Here is an 18293-nt window from a genome sequence, read left to right as displayed (position 1 = left end):
TAGTGCTTACCATGTGCCAGGAAGGGCACGTCCTAACCTTTACACAGATTGACATTTTACCTCTTTTTCTACTTTTTTTCCTTTTTTCTTTCTTTTTTGGCGGAGTCTCACACTACCACCCGGGCTGGAGTGCTCTGGCGAAATCTAGACTCACTGCAACTTCCACTCCCAGGTTCAAATGATTCTCCTGCGTCAGCCTCCCAAGTAGCTAAGATTACAGGCATGCGCCACCACACCTTGCTAATTTTTTGTATTTTTAGTAGAGATGGGGTTTCGCCATGTTGGTCAGGCTGGTCTTGAACTCCTGACCTCGTTATTTACCTGCCTCGGCCTCCCACAGTGCTGGGATTACAGGCATGAGCCACTGCTGCTGGCCCTACATTTTTTTTTTTTTTTTTTTTTTTCTTGAGTCAGTCTTGCTCTGTTACCCAGGCTGGAGTGCAGTGATGCGATCTTACCTCACTGTAACCCCCGCCACCCAGGTTCAAGCTATTTTTGTGCCTCAGCCTTCTGAGTAGCTGGGATTATAGACGTAAATACAATTATAGATTGTATTTTTAGTGGAGATGGGGCTTCACCATGTTGGCCAGGCTGGTCTCGAACTCCAGGCCTCAAGTGATCTGCCCGCCTCAGCCTCCCAAAGTGTTAGGATTATAGGAGTGAGCCACTGCAGCAGGCCTAAAGATTGATATTTTAAAATACAGCAGCTAGATGAGGTGGATTCTATCATTATCCCATCGTAGAAACGAGGAAACGGTGGCACAGAGAAATAAATAACAGGTTATGTAGCCTGTGTGACCCAGTACATCTTAGTTCATGTGCCATGCTTCTCATTTGCTGGAAGCATTCTCAACAAAAAAAATTAATTTTTTTTTGCTTCCAATTTGAGTAATGTTTCTGACTTCTTTAAATAAGTGCTGTCTATTTGCTGCATTTGCTGGGAATGAACGAAGCCCTGAAGCTTTCCTCGATCTGTGCAGGAACTGGAGTGAGCCAGTGTGTGCCACATGGGTGTCCCTCGATGTCCTCTCCTCCTGTCCCTTCAGCTGGGCTCTGTGGGAGTCAGGCCATGGGGACAGTTCACAGGAACAAAACAGAAGCCCCAACCAAGAGCTGCAGGATTTGAGGACAAAGCTGCAAAGCAAGAACATGGCGCTGGCATGCAACCCAGTGCTTTCGGAAACTCAAACTTCAGCGATTTTGTTTTCTTTAATTAAATGGGGGTAGGAGGGGACTCTAAATGAGATATTGAACTGCACTGTGTCTCTACAAAATGTGAGTGTCCTGCATTTTAAGGGTGAATGGATATCTGTAAAAGAAAACACCTCTCCCATTCACGTCCATTCTGTATGCCTTCTCGATTGGCTGGGAAAGGAGTGAAATCATCATGCTCTCCTTTCATGCCCCTCCTTCGACCTTGAAGGCGTTCTTTGAGGCACCATTAATAGTTTTAGCAATTACTCTCAACTACAATGAATGTGTAACTCCTTTTTTCTTTTAAATTTGATCAATGACACAGCTGTTATTAAAATGTAAGAAATAGTAGAAGTTTTTGTATGTATACCTGTGATGAGTGCAGCTGAGAATGGTCCTGTGGTTTTATTTCTCTTTTTTGTTCAACTTTATTTTTTAGATCAGTTTCACAATCACACAAAATTGAGTGGAAGGTACAAAGATTTCCCACACAAGTCTTGCCCCGACACGCCTAGCTTCCCTCATTATCTTTTTTTTTTTTTTTGAGACAGTCTCCTCTGTCACCCAGGCCGAAATGCAGTGGCACGATCTCCACTCATGCCAACCTCCGCCTCCTGGATTCAAGTGATTCTCCTGCCTCAGCCTCCCAAGTAGCTGGGACTACAGGTGCCCACCACCACGCCTGGCTAACTTTTGTATTTTTAGTAGAGATGGGGTTTCACCATATTGGCCAGGCTGGTCTTGAACTTCTGACCTTGTGATCCACCCACCTCAGCCTCCCAAAGTGCTGGGATTACAGCATTGAGCCACCGCGCGCTGCCATTTCCCTCATGATCAACATCCCCCAGCAGAGTACATCTGTCAAAGTTGATAAACTTGCATTGCCAGTCATTGTCACCCAAAGTCCTTTGTGTACATGAGGGTTCCCTCTTGGTGTTGTACCTTCTATGAGTTTGAACAAATTATAATGACACGTATCTACGATTAGAGTAGAATAATTTTCTCTCTCTATAAATGCTCAAGTCAGGGCTTCTCATTTTAATTTAAGGGGTATTAAAAGATCGTAAGTGCATTTATGATGTCATTGTGCTTATTAATAATCTGTTTATCTGTAGTGCTTTGTGTGATGACTTTAAACAACAGAAAAGATTGTTATTTGTAACAGCACACCCTTGCTCTGCTTGCTAATGTCCTTGAGGAGTGGAAGTAAGCCTAGGGAAAAAAAAAGTCAACTCATTTTGAAAAAACGAAGAAAAGCTCATTGGAAGCATTTTTTTCTTCTAAAAGGAATTCTTTGTGTGTGGGGCAGGGAAGACATGTCTTCAAATAAGTAAACATATGCTTGTAATGTTTTTTAAGTGCTCTCATCCCTGTAAGTCTGTGCCTTTCTTAAAAATCTGGGTATGGAAGCAGATCATGTGTGTAAAGGGAAAGGAACATTCTGGAACACTGTAGTATGTTGTCCCCAGCAGGTCCGCATGCTAGGTGACAAAAGGGCATCATGATAAAGCCACTGAGACTTAAATTCTTGCTTTTTTTTTTTTTGTGGGGGGAGAGGGAGTCTCATTCTGTCACCCAAGCTGGAGTGCAGGGCCATGATCTCGACTTACTGCAATTTCCGTCTCCCAGGTTCAAGCAATATCTCCTGCCTCAGTCTCCCGAGTAGCTGGGACTACAGGCATGGCATACAGCACCACACCCAGCTGTTTTTTGTATTTTTAGTAGAGACAGGGTTTCGCCACATTGGCCAGGCTGGTCTTGAAGAGCTGACCTCAGGTGATCTGCCCACCTCGGCCTCCCAAAGTGCTGGGGTTACAGGCGTGAGCCACCACACCCAGCCCCTCCAGCCTCCTTAACTTCAGTTTCCCGTGTCTAACTGGACACCACTGATGCCTACCTCGTGCTGTGAATTAGCAGAAGGTGAGGACTGGCCAGGAGTCATGCCTCCATAAGGGTTGGATGTTCCTGCCTTTCTCCCTGTTCTAATCTAGATCTGTTTCCTTTATTGCATCACAACACAGGGTAATATTTTGTGAATTTGTCTCACTTTTCGTGGACTGTGTCTTACCATATGATCTGGCTGCTGGTGAGCTTGTCTTATTTATGTGTGACTCTAACCATTTCCCTTCCTCCTCTGTCCTGGAAGCTCTGTTTCTCCAGGCCCTGTGTCTGTCTCACAGGCTGGACCCCTAACACCCTGCACCTTGGTTCTGACCGAATGCTTGTCCACTGCCAGCAGAAAACAAAGCACTGCTGCCTCCCTGCAAAGCACTGCCGCTCTTGGAACGTCCATCGGGTGTGAATTTTCAAGTGCAAAAAGTCCTGGGTACTATGTGAAATTGGCTAGAAATAATTTTTTTTGCAAATATATCCTTACATTGTAAACTATGATATAGGGTTGAAGCTTTCTAACTGATATTGTAGGTGTTAATTTTTTTTGACAGAGCCTTGCTCTGTCGCCAGGCTGGAGTGCAGTGGCATGACCTTGGCTCACTGCAACCTCTGACTCCTGGGTTAAAGTGATTCTCCTGCCTCAGCCTCCAGAGTAGCTGGGATTACAGGTGCGCGCCACCATGCCCAACTTATTTTTTTAGTTTTTAGTAGAGATGGGGTTTCTTTATGTTGGCTAGGATGTTAGGTTCTTAAATATGGAAGATTACTTTTAATTTGGTGAGAGTCAATACATGAAAATATTTCCAATGTGTTAAGAAGGTATTCTTGATAGGATTATACTCATTGTACATTCTCAAAATCTGGGGGACACAATACTTAAGTGAAAGGTGACTTCAGCACCATGTATGCTTTTTCGGACAAATACATGAGTCCATGCCAGTGTAATGGGATCTGTGCTTGTAAGTGATCTACTTTAACATCAGACTGGATTCTCTATGGTGTCAACGTGTTGTTTGATTTGTTTTGTGTATACAGGTAACAATGATATCAAACGTCAAATATAAATAAAACATAATAGTGTTTTCCAGTATGAGGAAAACAGGTTCATTAAGGATCCTTTATGCATGAATGTCTAGGGGCCTAGGTTCTAGTGAGTAACTCCATGAAGTTGAGGGTCTGACCCTGGACACAGCCAGAGGAATCCTGGGAGTCATGTTGACAACTCTGAATTGTAGGATGAGGGAGCTTATGACAGAGGACCTGGGTGTGACCCACCAGCACGCTGCCATGTGTACATTGTCAGACTTCGAGTTCTAGTTTAGCCTTCGTGAGACTTGATATGAGGGTAGGCATTGGATATATATTTGTGTTTATGTATATAATAATAATAATTTTTTTTTCCAGACGGAATCTTGTTCTGTTGCCCAGTCTAGAGTGCAGTGGCGTGATCGCGGCTCACTGCAACCTCCTCCTCCCGGGTTCAAGCAATTCTTCTGCCTCAACTTCCTGAGACTACTGGTGCATGCCACCATGCCCAGCTAGTTTTTGTATTATTAGTAGAGACAGGATTTCAACACGTTGGCCAGGATGGGCTCCATCTCTTGACTTCATGGTCCTCCCGCCCCGCCTCGGCCTCCCAAACTTCTGGGATTACAGGCGTGAGCCACCCGAACCTGGCCAATACTAAAATTATGGTTTTAAAAAATGTACTTAAACATCAGTGTTGAAATAGGACATTTTTTCCCCTGTAGTGACTGTCAAATAATTTATATTCAAAATTATTTTTGCTTTCTCCCATTTTGAAGATGGATTTTTATGTTACAATTGTTGATATTACTTCGTCTCAGTGGAGATAGTACATTAATACTGTTTGGTTTACTGCTGCATTCTAATTGTTAACAGACGTCAATACTAAATCTAAATGCCAAATATGATATATTTGTATTTAGAAGACCAAATCTATCAATACCACTTTGTTTCAATGGGTAATTCCTTTTTAAAAATAAACACTCTTAGCCCGGGTGCAGTGGCTCACACCTGTAGTCCCAGCACTTTGGGAAGCCAACGCGGGTGGATTACGAGGTCAGGAGTTCGAGACCAGCCTGGCTAACATGGTGAAACTCCATCTCTACTAAAAATACAAAAATTAGCTGGGCGTGGTGGTGGGTGCTTGTAATCCCAACTGCATGGGAGGCTGAGGTAGGAGAATCGTTTGAACCGGGAGGCGGAGGTTGCAGTGAGCCGAGATTGCGCCACTGCATTCCAGCCTGGGAGACAGGGCAAGACTTTGTCTCAAAACAACAACAACGAAAACAAACAAAATAGACACTCTTACCTTAGCAATTTAGAATGAGATTAATGATAATAAATTTTATAATTTTATAGGCCTTGAAAAATTAGTAGGCGCTGTGTAGAAAGTTACTTTTGTTTCTCTAAGGCAGAAAAATCTCAGTTTTTACTGTTTGGCTCACTTTTTTCAAAAACAAAAACATACATAGAAAAATTGCTGGAGTGGTCGAAGGAAAATGGAGAAAGGGATAAAAGAAAGATGGAAGAAGAAATGGAGGTCAGAGTGAATTAAATACATTGCTCAGGATAACTCAGGGGTTAGCAGAAGCTCCAGGATTCAGATGCCAGTCTAAATAATGCCTGAGCTGTGTGCTGGCTTTCACGGAGTCAAAACGTAAAAGTAGGGGACAGTAGTGGATTACTAATAAATCAAAATAATATCAACATGTGGATAGAGAAAAAAATATAAGAGAATCCCAGAAAAAAAAAAAAGGTTAGATATTTTCTAGAATTATTGGAGAAGGCATCTCTGGGGTATTTGGAGGAAGTCTTTCAGCCAGAAACAATAGCCACAGCTGTGGGATGGGCTTGGACTCATTAAAGGACAGCTGAGACTGCCCTGACAGGAACCGAACTCTCCCTGTAAAACAAATGACCTTTGGAAAGGTCTAGACTGCCTGAGATGTGGCGGCCCTGAAAACCGGCTGAACTTTGTTAAATATAACTCATGATGAGAGGAATGAATAGTGCTGTTTGGTGTCAACTCACTTCTCTGTGACTAGATGCAGGCTTCTTAGGATATGTGTAACTTGAAGAAATCTGGAAGGACCTCATTCTCTAATTGCCCATTTTCTCCAATTTGCTTTACAAATCCTTCTGTGGAAAGTCTTTTTTAAAATAGCATTTTTGCTCCCTCTTAGCCTCCAGGGTCTGAATGCTTTGGCTGTGGCTATGGCGTTCACAATTTGTGAAATTGTGTCACCCTGCCTTCTATAAGTTACCTTGTCTCACCTTATAAAAGTCATTTGGCCATTGCAGTGGCTCACGCCTGTAATCCCAGCACTTTGTGAGGCCAAGGCTGGTGGATTGCTTGAGCACAGGAGTTCAAGACCAGCCCGGGTAACACCGTGAAACCCTGTGTCTACAAAAATTACAAAAATTCGCCAGCATGGTGGTGGTGTCTGTAGTCCCAGCTGCTTTGGAAGCTGAGGTGGGACGATTGCTTATGTCCAGGAGACAGAGGCTGCAGTAAGCAGAGACGGCGCCACTGCACTCCAGCCTAGGCAACAGAGCCAGGCCCTGTCTCTAAATAAATAAATAGATAAATGCCATTTGGATTTTTTGAAAGCAGAGTTTGTCTTTTAAAGGTCATTTGGATTTCTGAATGTTGGGTTCTTAAAGTTCTGAACATGTAAAGTGAGGCCACTGGATCTGAGAGCTTTTTATCCAGGTACTCAGAGGCTGAGAAAATGCCACAGAGGTTCTAGAAAGGACATGGGTCGTGACTTCATACAGGTCAACAACTATGTTACTGTGTTTTCTTCTGGTTTAGAGGATGGGAAACCATCAATGTTACTATACCGTCATTCAGTTATGGAAGAAATGGGTTGAATGCCAGACCGCCCAATGGATGTAGTTTCTGTATATTTTCAGGCTTTGAGGCCTATCTGAAGTTGTGCCTCTAACCATGAATGCTGTTTCTTCAAAAGGTGCCAGTGGTTGGGGATCAGCTTTGATGTGGCCTATCAAGTTCCTGGACCAGCACTTAGGCCTGCGTTTCAGGACATAACTCCTCAGTGGGATTTAAGAAATTGCAGCTCTTTCAGTGTGAGACAGAGTTTCACTCTTGTTGCCCAGGCTGGAGTGCAATGGCACGATCTTAGCTCACCGTAACCTCCGCCTCCTTGATTCAGGTGATTCTCCTGCCTCAGCCTCCCAAGTAGCTGGGATTACAGGCGTGTGCCACCACATCTGGTTAATTTTTTATATTTTTAGTAGAGATGGGGGTTTTACAGAGTTGGTCAGGTTGGTCTCGAGCTCCCAACCTCAGGTGATCTGCCCACGTTGGCCTCCCAAAGTGCCAGGATGACAGGTGTGAGCCACCACGCCTGGCAAAAACATCATAACTTTTTAAGAATCAGAGGATCAGTGCACTGCAGAGGATGAGAAAATGTTTAGCATTTTTGTGGTCTCTCTTTAGCAGTGCCTCCCTCTTTCCTGAAAAAGGACATTGGTGACCAGAGAAATTGTGACTGTTTGCGTCCCAGGCCACCATGAAGTTGTCTTACTTGTAGACTGGCCACAGCCCAGGGTCATCCCGCCTCTCTCCGTCTTGTTGTCAGTTGCTTATCATCATTTCCATTCAAACACTTGATCTGGTATAGCGGGCAGATGGTTTCATGCTATTCAATATTCTAGTAAATATCTTTTCAGTGGTTGCCTATAGTCAGTCATATTGTCAGAATTCTCACTTTGGCTGTAAATGTGACAGTCTTAAATTTAGCCCAGTACTTATAAACTGTTGAAATTAAGGGACCTAGTTACTACCTAATGTTTGTTATCTGGAGTAGCTTCCATCAGCAGCTCGATGTATTCATTTGATGCAGAAACAATTACGTGATAGTTGAAAATAAAAGAACTTTTTTCAACATATGCTGTTGCTGTGTATGCTGGATAAGACTTTTGTAATTAAAAATTTCCCTGAATGGGTGGGTCATGGTGCTCACACCTGTCTGTAATATCAGCACTTTGGGAGGCTGAGGCAGGCGGATCACGAGTTCAAGAGATTGAGACCCTCCCCGTCAACATGGTGAAATCCCGTCTCTACTAAAAATACAAAAATTAACTGAGCGTGGTGGTGTGCACCCGTAGTCCCAGCTACTCGGGAGGCTAAGCCAGGAGAATCACTTGAACCCGGGAAACGGAGGTTGCAGTGAGCCGAGATCAGGCCATTGCACTCCAGCTTGGACAACAAGAGTGAAACTCTGACTCACAAAAATAAAGTAAAATAAAATTTGCCTGAATGTTAATACATAACATGGCATTAATTTTATTGTGGACTATACTGTGTTACTTTAGATGGAAAGGCCACTGCAGCAGAACCAAAAGAAAATGTCTGTTTCAGCTGCAATTGGAAATGACTCTGGGGTATGCTGTTGTTTAATAATCATTTCATTCCATGGTTCAGTGTTTATCCAATGATTGCATACATTTGAGGGTTAGTAAAATCAAGCTCAGACACTCCAGTCTTATTTTAAACTCTGAAGGATGTCCTCTGTAGAGTGTGGATGATTTCCAGCCCGAAGTAGGGCACCATGTCCTAAAACACACATATTTATGGGTGCCTGCAAGACGGCACAGAATGAGTCAAGACCATAATCTCTTCAGAAATACATACCACACTGCAATTGTGCTTGTTGATAGTTTGCAAAGCACCATTTACATGTGGTGCGCCTGTGCTAGGGCTCCTTAATTTCCTTCTTTCCATCATATTCCACCGTTCTATGTATGGGTCTAGCATCCTTTTAAGTATGGAGGCCCTGCTCCATGTCATATTAAACTTCAACACTCACTCCCATCCCCAATTAATTGTAATTTGCAAAATTATATGTGTTGAGTTGTAGAGGCTAGTTGGCATAAGTATTACCATGGACAAATACATTAAAATCTAGAGGTCTTCTTTTTTTTGTATTTTGGAGGCATTCTTTTATCTTTTGAGATCTCAAACTTTTACACTTTCAGGGTCCTTGTGAGCTCAGATCCCCTTATTCTGTGGCTGCATGCCAATGCAGGAACCATGCCTGTCGATAGCCTTGCACTGATGCACCCCTTGGCGCGCCTGGCTTGTGTGGGGTGCAGTCAGTGTGTTTTCCTGCAGTCGCCTTGCTTTCATCCAGAAGCAAATTTGGTCAAAACAAGAAGCCATCTGCTCGTCTCTCGGGCATGCCTGTAGCAGCAAGTCAGGATTTTCATCTCCTTGGATTGCAACATTCAGGGCCTTCTGCATGATAGATCCCTCTTGAGCTTTGGGGCCAGCAAAAGTCTAGATGGGTGTGATTCACTGATGAGGAGTTTCAGAAGCCAGATGCAGTTACTGTTAACACCACGAGGCTTATCCAGGCAATGCTAAAGCATTTTCCTGGCATACATTTTTTTTTAACCTTACCTAAAATCGCTTGTTGCACACAACCTTTTTACCTTTTTTTAAACTTCAATTTAGACTCTGTTTTTTTCCTATAAATGATTCTTTTGTCTGTATCAGCATTTCTCTATCTTTGCATCTTCCGACTTTATTTTTCTTCAACCCACAACTTGAAGTCTTTTTCTTGACCATTTATAAGGCTTCTCATTCTAATGTGTTTTAAGGATTTTCTTTTGTTTTTGCTTGCTGCTGAGACCCCTCTTGCTAGTGCTGTTTTGTCCACCTGTGCTAAGGGGCACCATCAATTTTAATTTTTTTCTTTTTTTTCTTTTTTTTTTGGGGGGGGGAACAGAGTCTTGATCTGTCATCCAGGCTGGAGTGCAGTAGTGTGATCTCGGCTTACTGCAACTTCTGCCTCCCGGGTTTAAGCAATTCTCATGCCTCAGCCTCCTCTGAGTAGCTGGGGTTACAGATGTGTGCCACCATACCCAGCTAATTTTTGTATGTTTTTTTAGTAGAGACGGGGTTTTACCTTGTTGGCCAGGTTGGTCTCAAACTCGTGACCTCAAGTGATCTGCCTGCCTCGGCCTCCCAAAGTGCTGGGATTTAAGGCATGAGCCACCGTGCCTGGCCCTGATTTTAGTTTGAGGCATATTCCACTTGACTTTAAAAGGTCACTTTGTTCTTTATAAAAACTTTGCACTTCATAAAAAGTGTGTACTTTGATGAACTTGTCTACTCTTTTTTGAAGTTTTCTGCATCCACTTTATGATAACTATTAACAATCAGCCTAATTTTTTGATACTATTTATTTTTTACAGCATCAGTATATATTTTATGTGGAGACTTTGTTGAGCAGAGTTGGCATTTTTAAGTGATCCTATACCCCAAATACTAGTCATTGAGAAACGTTTGTTTGAGATGGTCATAGGAGGAGGGGCCACGTGGATGACTCATTGTCAAATGTATTGAAATATTTTAACCTGAATTTTTGGTGTTTGAAGAGTGGTTTTGAGAAATCTACATGCTGTTAGATTTTGCTGCATAGAACAGAAAGTCTAAAATTACAATGGCTTACATGAGAGAAAAGTTTAACTCTTCCTATGTTAAATTCCAGAAATGGGTTCTCGGGCTGATCTGGCAGTTGACAGGTGTGATCAAGTTTCCAGATTTCGGAAATCGCAAATACCCTAATTTTATCATTGTATACAAGTATCAAAATATCACGTGTACCCTCAAAATATATAAAATGATTATACATCAATATAAAATAGTTGAATATCCCAAATGCCCTGATTTTATCATTACACATTGTATACAAGTGTCAAAATATCACATGTGCCCCCAAAATACATAAAATGATTACACATCAATACAAAACCATTAAATATATGTTTAAAAGATTTCAGACTCATCTCTCAGCTCTTCCTTCCACAGTGCTGGTTTCTGTCTTTAGATGCAAAATAGCAGCTGGAGCTCCAAGTGTCTTTGTCTAGCAGCAAGAGGAGGTAGGGGAAGAACAAAAGCTTTCTCAGAAGACCATGCAGTATTTCAGCTCCTGTTTTATTTTCTAGCATCTAGCAGTGGAATTATGTACATACTTTAAGTGGAAGAAGAACATAAGCATTGGATGTCAGGCAGTGGTGGTGGTGGTGAAGGTTGGTCCAGAAAGACCCCCACATTTCTGGCTGAGCAGTGGGATGGATATGGTTCTATCTCTTGGGTGGGAGCACAGGAGAAGGAGAAGGTTTGAGTAGGTGAGAAAGGTAATGATAAGCTCACTTGTGGAAATCTTGAGTTCGAGGGACATTCCATTGGGTTAGTTGTAGACCACTGTGTACATGAGTCTGAAGCTCAAGAAATAATCCAGTAGGTTGGAGAGTGTAGACAAAGAATCCTCAGCATCCCAGAGAGCTTTCAAAACCCTTTAAGTAGATGGGTCTCCCAGGAAGTGCAGCAAGACTGAATTGATGAGCACTAAGGGTGACATCCCCGTGAACCTTTGGAGGAAGTCATGGACAGAGGGCAGAGGAGAGGGGCTTAGGCTGGGTCTTGGAGATGAGAAAGATACGTCTGGGAAGAATTCAAGGGAAGCTGTGACTAGGGAGTAAGCTCGTGATAAGAAATAGCTATGTTTTCTTTAGCTTCAGTTTTGCCATTGGGCTCTTGTTTGGTATTATGGAAACATCGCAAAGATGAACATTTTAACCTAAGAGATGGGCAGGCATGATGTAATCAGGAGGGCCCCGTAAGACCATGTCATCTGCTCAAGAGGGAGCATTTAAGTCTTTATTGTCTTATTTAATTTTTATAAATCCCCTCTCATGGCAAGATATTGTTATTCCTATTTTGTGCTTGTGACAAAACAGGCTTGGAGGTTAGGTGACCTGCTGTATGCCATGCAGCAGAAGGGGATGGAACTCTTGCTTGACACCCAAGCACATTTTTCGGAGCTGTTCTCTGTGGATTTTGTGCCTTGGCGCCACACCTCTTGGGGAGTTTAACCTGACCTGTCCAGAGCCTCTCTTTGATCTCAGTCAGAATACATAGAAGAAGGAATTAGAGTTAAGAAACAAAAAAACTATCTTGTTTCCCAATCTTAAAACCTTCCCATGTGACATTCTTTTTCACTGATAATATTGTTGCAAACCAAAAAGTGCCTGATTAATCTTTGCAGCATCCTTTAGACCTGAATCATAGTCTCATCTGATCATGGGAACTGAGTCACTATTGAAGTATGTTCATCTAAGACTCTGGACAGGGGTCAGTCAAGTTTTTCTTAAAGGGCCAGATAATAGTACTGTAAATACTTTAGACTTTCCCAGCCATGCAGTTTCTGTTGCGACTTCTCAACTCTTACTGATAATATGTTAATGAATGGCTGTGTTCCAATAAAACTTTATCAGGCAGCCCACTGTACTGACCTCTGCTCTAGAAAAAAAGACTAATTCTAGAATTTCTAGCTCATAATCTGGCAAGTAAAATCATCTGACAAAATCGTAAAATAATGAATTGTTTTTTTCTTTATTTTCAAAGTTTAAATGTTTAGTTATTTTTAAAAAGACTTATCTCTATAATGATTATTTATTTATTTATTAATTATTTTTTAAGACAGGGTCTCGCTCTGTCACTCAGGCTGGAGTGCAGGCGCTATAATGGCTCACTGCAGCCTCAACCTCCTGGGCTCAAGCAATCCTCCCACCTTAGCCTGCACAGTAGCTGGGACTACAGGCATACACCACCATGCCCGGCTAATTCTTTGTATCTTTTATAGGGATGGGGGGGGTCTCACCATGTTTCCCAGGCTGGTCTTGAACTCCTGGACTGAAATGATCGTCCTGCCTTGGCCTCCCAAAGTGCTGGGATAACAGGCATGAGCTACCATGTCTGGCTTATAATGATCTTTTGCAAGTGTAACGATGGTTTTAGGAGAACAGATGCAAAGTATGACGTTAGATTCCCCACTTGCTTCTCTATTTTGTTTTTTTCTGTGTAGTGTTGGTGGAATTTTGCTTAATCATGGTCTTTCCCAATCGCTGAAAATGACCCATGTCTTTCAAAACTACCTTCTAAATCATAAAGAGCCTCAATTACCAAAGTGAGAAGTTTAAGTTGCCTTGACCACCGTCTGTGTGTATCTGAATACCTGGGGTTATCGACTAGAATCTGTGATCGAGGGAAAGCTTGGATACTCACTTTATTAACAGATTTACATGCGTTTTACTCACCAATGATGAGAGGACCACTGACACATTCAGGAGGCTTTATGGAACAGAAAAATCCTTCAACATTAATTACTATATCTAGTGTTTTTATTTGTATTATGCAGAAGACATACATAGTTATTTTGGAAAAACATTATACGTAGAACCTGCCTGTTGATAGCTTTACGATGTGTTCAGATTACAAATCTTCATTTGTACTATTCTTGAGAGTTTTTGGTAATTTGAACTAGACTAGATTTTTAAGGGAAATTTTTTTTTTTTTTCTCAGAGAACAAACCAGGAACACTTTAACATCTTGTAGATAAATTAGTGTTGATTATGACAAACAAGAATAATTAAATTTGCAAGTAGTCATATGCAGATTCTCTTATTTTTAGCAGTTTTCATTTACTTGTAATTGAAAAAACCAATAATCTGCTAACATCACTGTAATTCATCTTTTATGTGCATTTTTAACGTGCCTTTTCCTTTCAGGCAAGCCGCACTCATGGCAGTGATACAAGGGTGGGGTTTGTAGACTGACTTTGGGGAATGCTATGAATCTATTATGATTGCCTATCACAATCGAGGTTCAATAATTCCAAGTAATGGGAGACAGTTTTGCCTGACTTCGGTGATGGTTCAGATTCCAGCATAGTTTCTTTGGAAGTGCAGTTCTGTCACTTTTAAAGCTACGTTACAAACGGACTGTCTGTGTGAATAAGTACAGGCAGGTAGGTTGATAAAAACATTCAGTTTGCAATTAATCTTTAGGGTATTATGGAGTACTTCATACAGTTTTGACTAAATTTGAATCCTTACAAAATATGGATCCTGTCATCTAGAATAATGAAATGTACTATGTACCATGCTTGGTACTGATCTGAAGACATTTTAGATTTTAATTTAAAAAACAGGCTGGGCGAGGTGGCTTACGCCTATAATCCCAGCACTTTAGGAGGTCGAGGTGGGTGGATCACCTGAGGTCGAGAGTTCAAGACCAGCCTGGCAAACTGGAGAAACCCCATCTCTACAAGAAATACAAAGAAAATTAGCCAAGTGTGGTGGTGCACACCTGTAATCCCAGCTACACAGGAGGCTGAGGCAGGAGAATCACTTGAACCCGGGAGGTGGAGGTTGTAGTGAACTGAGATTGTACCATTGCACTCCAGCCTGGGCATAAGAGCAAAACTCCATCTCAAAAAAAAAAAAAAAAAAAAAAAAAAGAAAAAGAGGCCCAGTATAAAAACAGAATAAATCTTAAAGCACCATCTATGTTGAATATTCTTATTGTGATAGATCCCACATTGGACAGAAGATTTCAGCCGACATCAAATGAAGTAGGAATTTTCTGAGACTGACGGGTATCTTGGTAAATGCTTTCTCTTTGCAGATGGTCGTTGATAATTTCAATTCATCCCCTGCTTCCTCTGCTTTCTTCCAACTGACAAAGGTGTAGCTTTGATTTTTTCCCCCCTCTTCATGTTACATGATCATTTATTCTAACTTCTATTTGTTGATTTATTTGGACTAATTGTTCCAAATATTTAACTGTCTTGGGTCTGCAAATGTTTCCATATTGGTATTTATTGTATTCATGTTTGAGATACCTGGAATTTTAGAGACAAAGTGGCTCAATTCTGTTCATTTTATAGAAGGAATCTTACAGATGCAGAGATGTGAGGGACAGGTGTAGGTTCACAAGAGCTAGGACATGCTGTTCTAACAAAAATCCTCCTTCCCTTTGGTTCAATTTTTAATCTATTTTAGGTCCTTCCATCTCACATTAATGACGTAGTAATCTACCCACTTAATACTGTAATAAGTTCACTAGGTTTTTTCCCCATTAAAGCAGACGTATGAGTCATAGTTTACTATTACTTTCCAAGGTTTTATTCTGTATTTTCCTTAACATCTGAGAATCATGTGGAATCTGTGGCCCCTGTGCTTATCTGAGACCACTGTGTATTCTGAAACCTCTTGCCCCACACTGGATGCCTGGCGTCAATCAGGAAATGTTGTAACGTGTAACACATCACTCACCACTCTTGATGGTGTTACAGGGTAGGAAGCTGTGGGGGTTTGATGCTGGCTGTGGACGTAAATAATAGAACCTTCAGAATCATCATGGAGGCTGAGTTTTGCCAGCTTGTATAATCAGGTAAATTTGCTCATGTGGAATACATCTCTTTCACTTCCACCTTCTGTTTCAAGTTGACAATATGTTTGCATTCAACTCTCTTATTAAAACAGTATGCCTTTTCTCAAACATACCTGTTGCAGTTTCATGATTGCTTAAGACTAATGCTGTCACCAGTATATTCCATTTAGCAACATCCTATGGACCAGAGTAGGTTTCTAGACAGGGAACTCCAGATACCCATATGAAGGAGGCATGGGTTGAGTATATAGGGTAGAAACTTGATCTGTGAATCCAAGGGTATTTGCACCCAGCTGAGGGAATCTTGAGGTGTCCTCTTGTTGACATCTGAGATTTCACATGCTCCTCATTTGTCTGGTATCTGGATGTCTTGCCTGCACCCCACTTTTTTGCAGCTTCTACCTTGGCCAGTATCTCAGAACACAAACAATTTGAAGGACATTCCAAGGAGAGTCCAGAAAACTTCATTAGGAAAGATTTAGGAGCCTGCCTAGGTCTTTTCTATTCTAACTCTTACGGAATAGATAGATTTTTCTGTTGCAGTTTACTTGTTAAAATTGTTTAAGCCACACTGTCAGAATTTAGCCCACAGGCTAGCATTGGCTCTGCTACCTTTGACCCTTTTAAGAGGCACAGTTTTCCTATGATGTTGGCTGGAAAGATCTATGTGCAGTCGGGGTCGACCTTGATTCCCTTTGGATGCCCTGCTTGTAGTGCAGTGCCTGGATATTTGTGTCATTTCTGAAATAAGTAAGTGAATTTGAGTGCTCAATGGACTCTAGCTGTGTGTGTACATTATTACTGCATGTTTGTGCAAAAACTAAAAATTATAGACATAAAGGATACAATTCTAGTCATTTATATTAGAGATGAAGTAACCAGCCCTGGGAAGTAAACAGTGACTTGTTGAATGTGAGCAGCTAGTTCAGTGGCTGTGATGAGACTCAGTCCCAAGTTGGACAGAAAGTGTTTAAAGATTCAAGTTTTAAAAATCACGTACAGGTTGGGCGCGGTGGCTCACACCTGTAATGCCAGCACTTTGGGTGGCTGAGGTGGGCAGATCACCTGAGGTCAGGAGTTCAAGACCAGGCTGACCAACAGAAACCCTGTCTCTACTAAAAATACAAAATTTGACGGGCGTGGTGGCGCATGCCTGTGATCCCAGCTACTTGGGAGGCTGAGTCAGGAGGATTGCTTGAACAGGGGAGGCGGAGGTTCCGGTGAGCTGAGATTGTGCTCAGGTACAGCCTCGGCAACAAAAGTGAAACTCTGTCAAAAAAAAAAAAGGACAATGAACGATGTTGGCTTCTTTCTAAGGAGAGTGATTTGGGTGTTACTGAGCTTGTGCAGAATGAGACGAACACCACTGAGGAATTAAGTCACACGTGGGGAGGTGTTAGCCCTTGGTCAGCAGGCTGTGTACCAGTGCGAGAATTGTATGGCTGGGAGTGCACGGCCACATTCCCTGGTGGCTCCTAATTCCAAGAGCAGTACTCCTGGATTTGGGCAATCTAGTTTTCTTGACTTGCTTTCTCTAAGGCTATAGGAAAAAAATCGTGGTGGCTGACGGTGGCCTGAATTGCATGCTAAGGTTGAGGAAAGATCTCCAGTAATTCTTTGCTTTACTTTGTGTTTGAATATAGGATTTTATAGCTGTGGGTGAAAAAAAAATATTCTTAGGGAAAAGCTTTACTGATAATTTAATCGAACCCCAAACAGGTGAACTGGGTGAAACAGAATATGACACATAGTCCTTTGTCCCAACCCCTCTACCTAACCTAAAGCCAGTAAGATGGAAATGAGTTCGGAAAACACAGTCTTTCCTGAGGTTGCTTTAAATGGGGTCTCTCTGGGGACTTAGAACACATTTTAGGGCTCGTTCTCCCTTTTAGATTGTTCCTTGGCAATGTTTTTCTGTATATACTGGACGCAGGCATTTGTATTCCTGGTTGGCATTCATCTATTATCAGTGTGAACTGGCTGTTTTCATCATTGTGAGATTTAGTAACATTTACTTGCTCTTAGAATCTATAGATTAGTAACGGATATTGCAGGCTGTAACCTAGAGTTTAAATATTAAAAAGTGTGGTTTAAAAAAACAAAAAAAGAAGAGTGATTGTTTTTGTTATAATGGCATCAATCCCTATTGTTTGCCTGTTTTGAACACCGTGGTTGGTCCCAGCCATCTTTCACTTAATCTGTAATTCAGGGTTACTCTCTATTCCACATGTACGAAGCTGGGAAATGGTTTTAGGTAAAGGAAAGTAAAATACACTGAAAACCTACTGTGTGTCGTGAACTGAACTATGTCCTTTATTGCAAATATTCCACTTAATGCTCTTACCAACCCCCTCCCCTTCTACTTTCTGCTGCAGGCAAGGTTGAGTTCACTGAGGCCGATTCCCTGCCCCAGGTCACATAGCCCAATGTGGTCTCTCACCCCCTTGCCTATGTGCTTTTTTTTGCACAGAGTACATTGGATCAAGATTCAAAACTTATTGGCAAGCCATCAAAGTTCTGTTTGAACTAAAAGAGGAAAACCTGTTTTCTGAAATGTGAACTCTAATTACGTAAAATGGAGGCTTCTGAAAACAGTGTGGTCTCACAGCACAGGGTGTAAACCTTGAACAATGGAAGCCTCATGTTGTGGAAGAACGGAGCTTACACAGCACTGTTCCTGTGTTTCCGCCACCAGGGACAGGAGTGTCTGGGGTAGCAAAGGGACTGCCCAGGGCCTGATGTAGACATGGGGGGGTTCTCTAAATCGCCCACACGGCTCTTGCTTTTCCATACAGGCTGCTTATATCTTGCGTCCTCCGGCTGAACTGTGGCACTAACACTAGGAGCTGTAGGAAAGCGGAGGGAAGGATGGTAGGGGGTGGTGATGGCAGCTGGCTGCCGCGGTGATTCT

General features: G+C 42.0%; 1 protein-coding gene across 2 annotated transcripts in view; it reads left to right on the top strand.

Annotated features, from left to right (window-relative positions):
• BASP1 (brain abundant membrane attached signal protein 1) overlaps positions 1–18293 on the top strand; it is a 63833-nt gene that overhangs the window by 25561 nt on the left and 19979 nt on the right. Inside the window, exon 1 of one of the 2 annotated variants that reach the window (XM_032279064.1) lies at positions 14444–15382. The exons of the other annotated variant lie outside the window; for it this stretch is intronic. The gene's annotated coding sequence lies outside the window, so the exon portion shown is untranslated. Of the gene's footprint in view, positions 1–14443; positions 15383–18293 lie in introns of those variants that run through there. 2 annotated transcript variants of the gene reach the window in all.

Source organism: Sapajus apella, unplaced genomic scaffold (genome assembly GCF_009761245.1).
Source record: "Sapajus apella isolate SASKATOON/1434 unplaced genomic scaffold, GSC_monkey_1.0 scaffold11, whole genome shotgun sequence".
NCBI classification, from domain to species: domain Eukaryota; kingdom Metazoa; phylum Chordata; class Mammalia; order Primates; family Cebidae; genus Sapajus; species Sapajus apella.
This window is presented reverse-complemented; position numbering and strand designations above follow the sequence as displayed.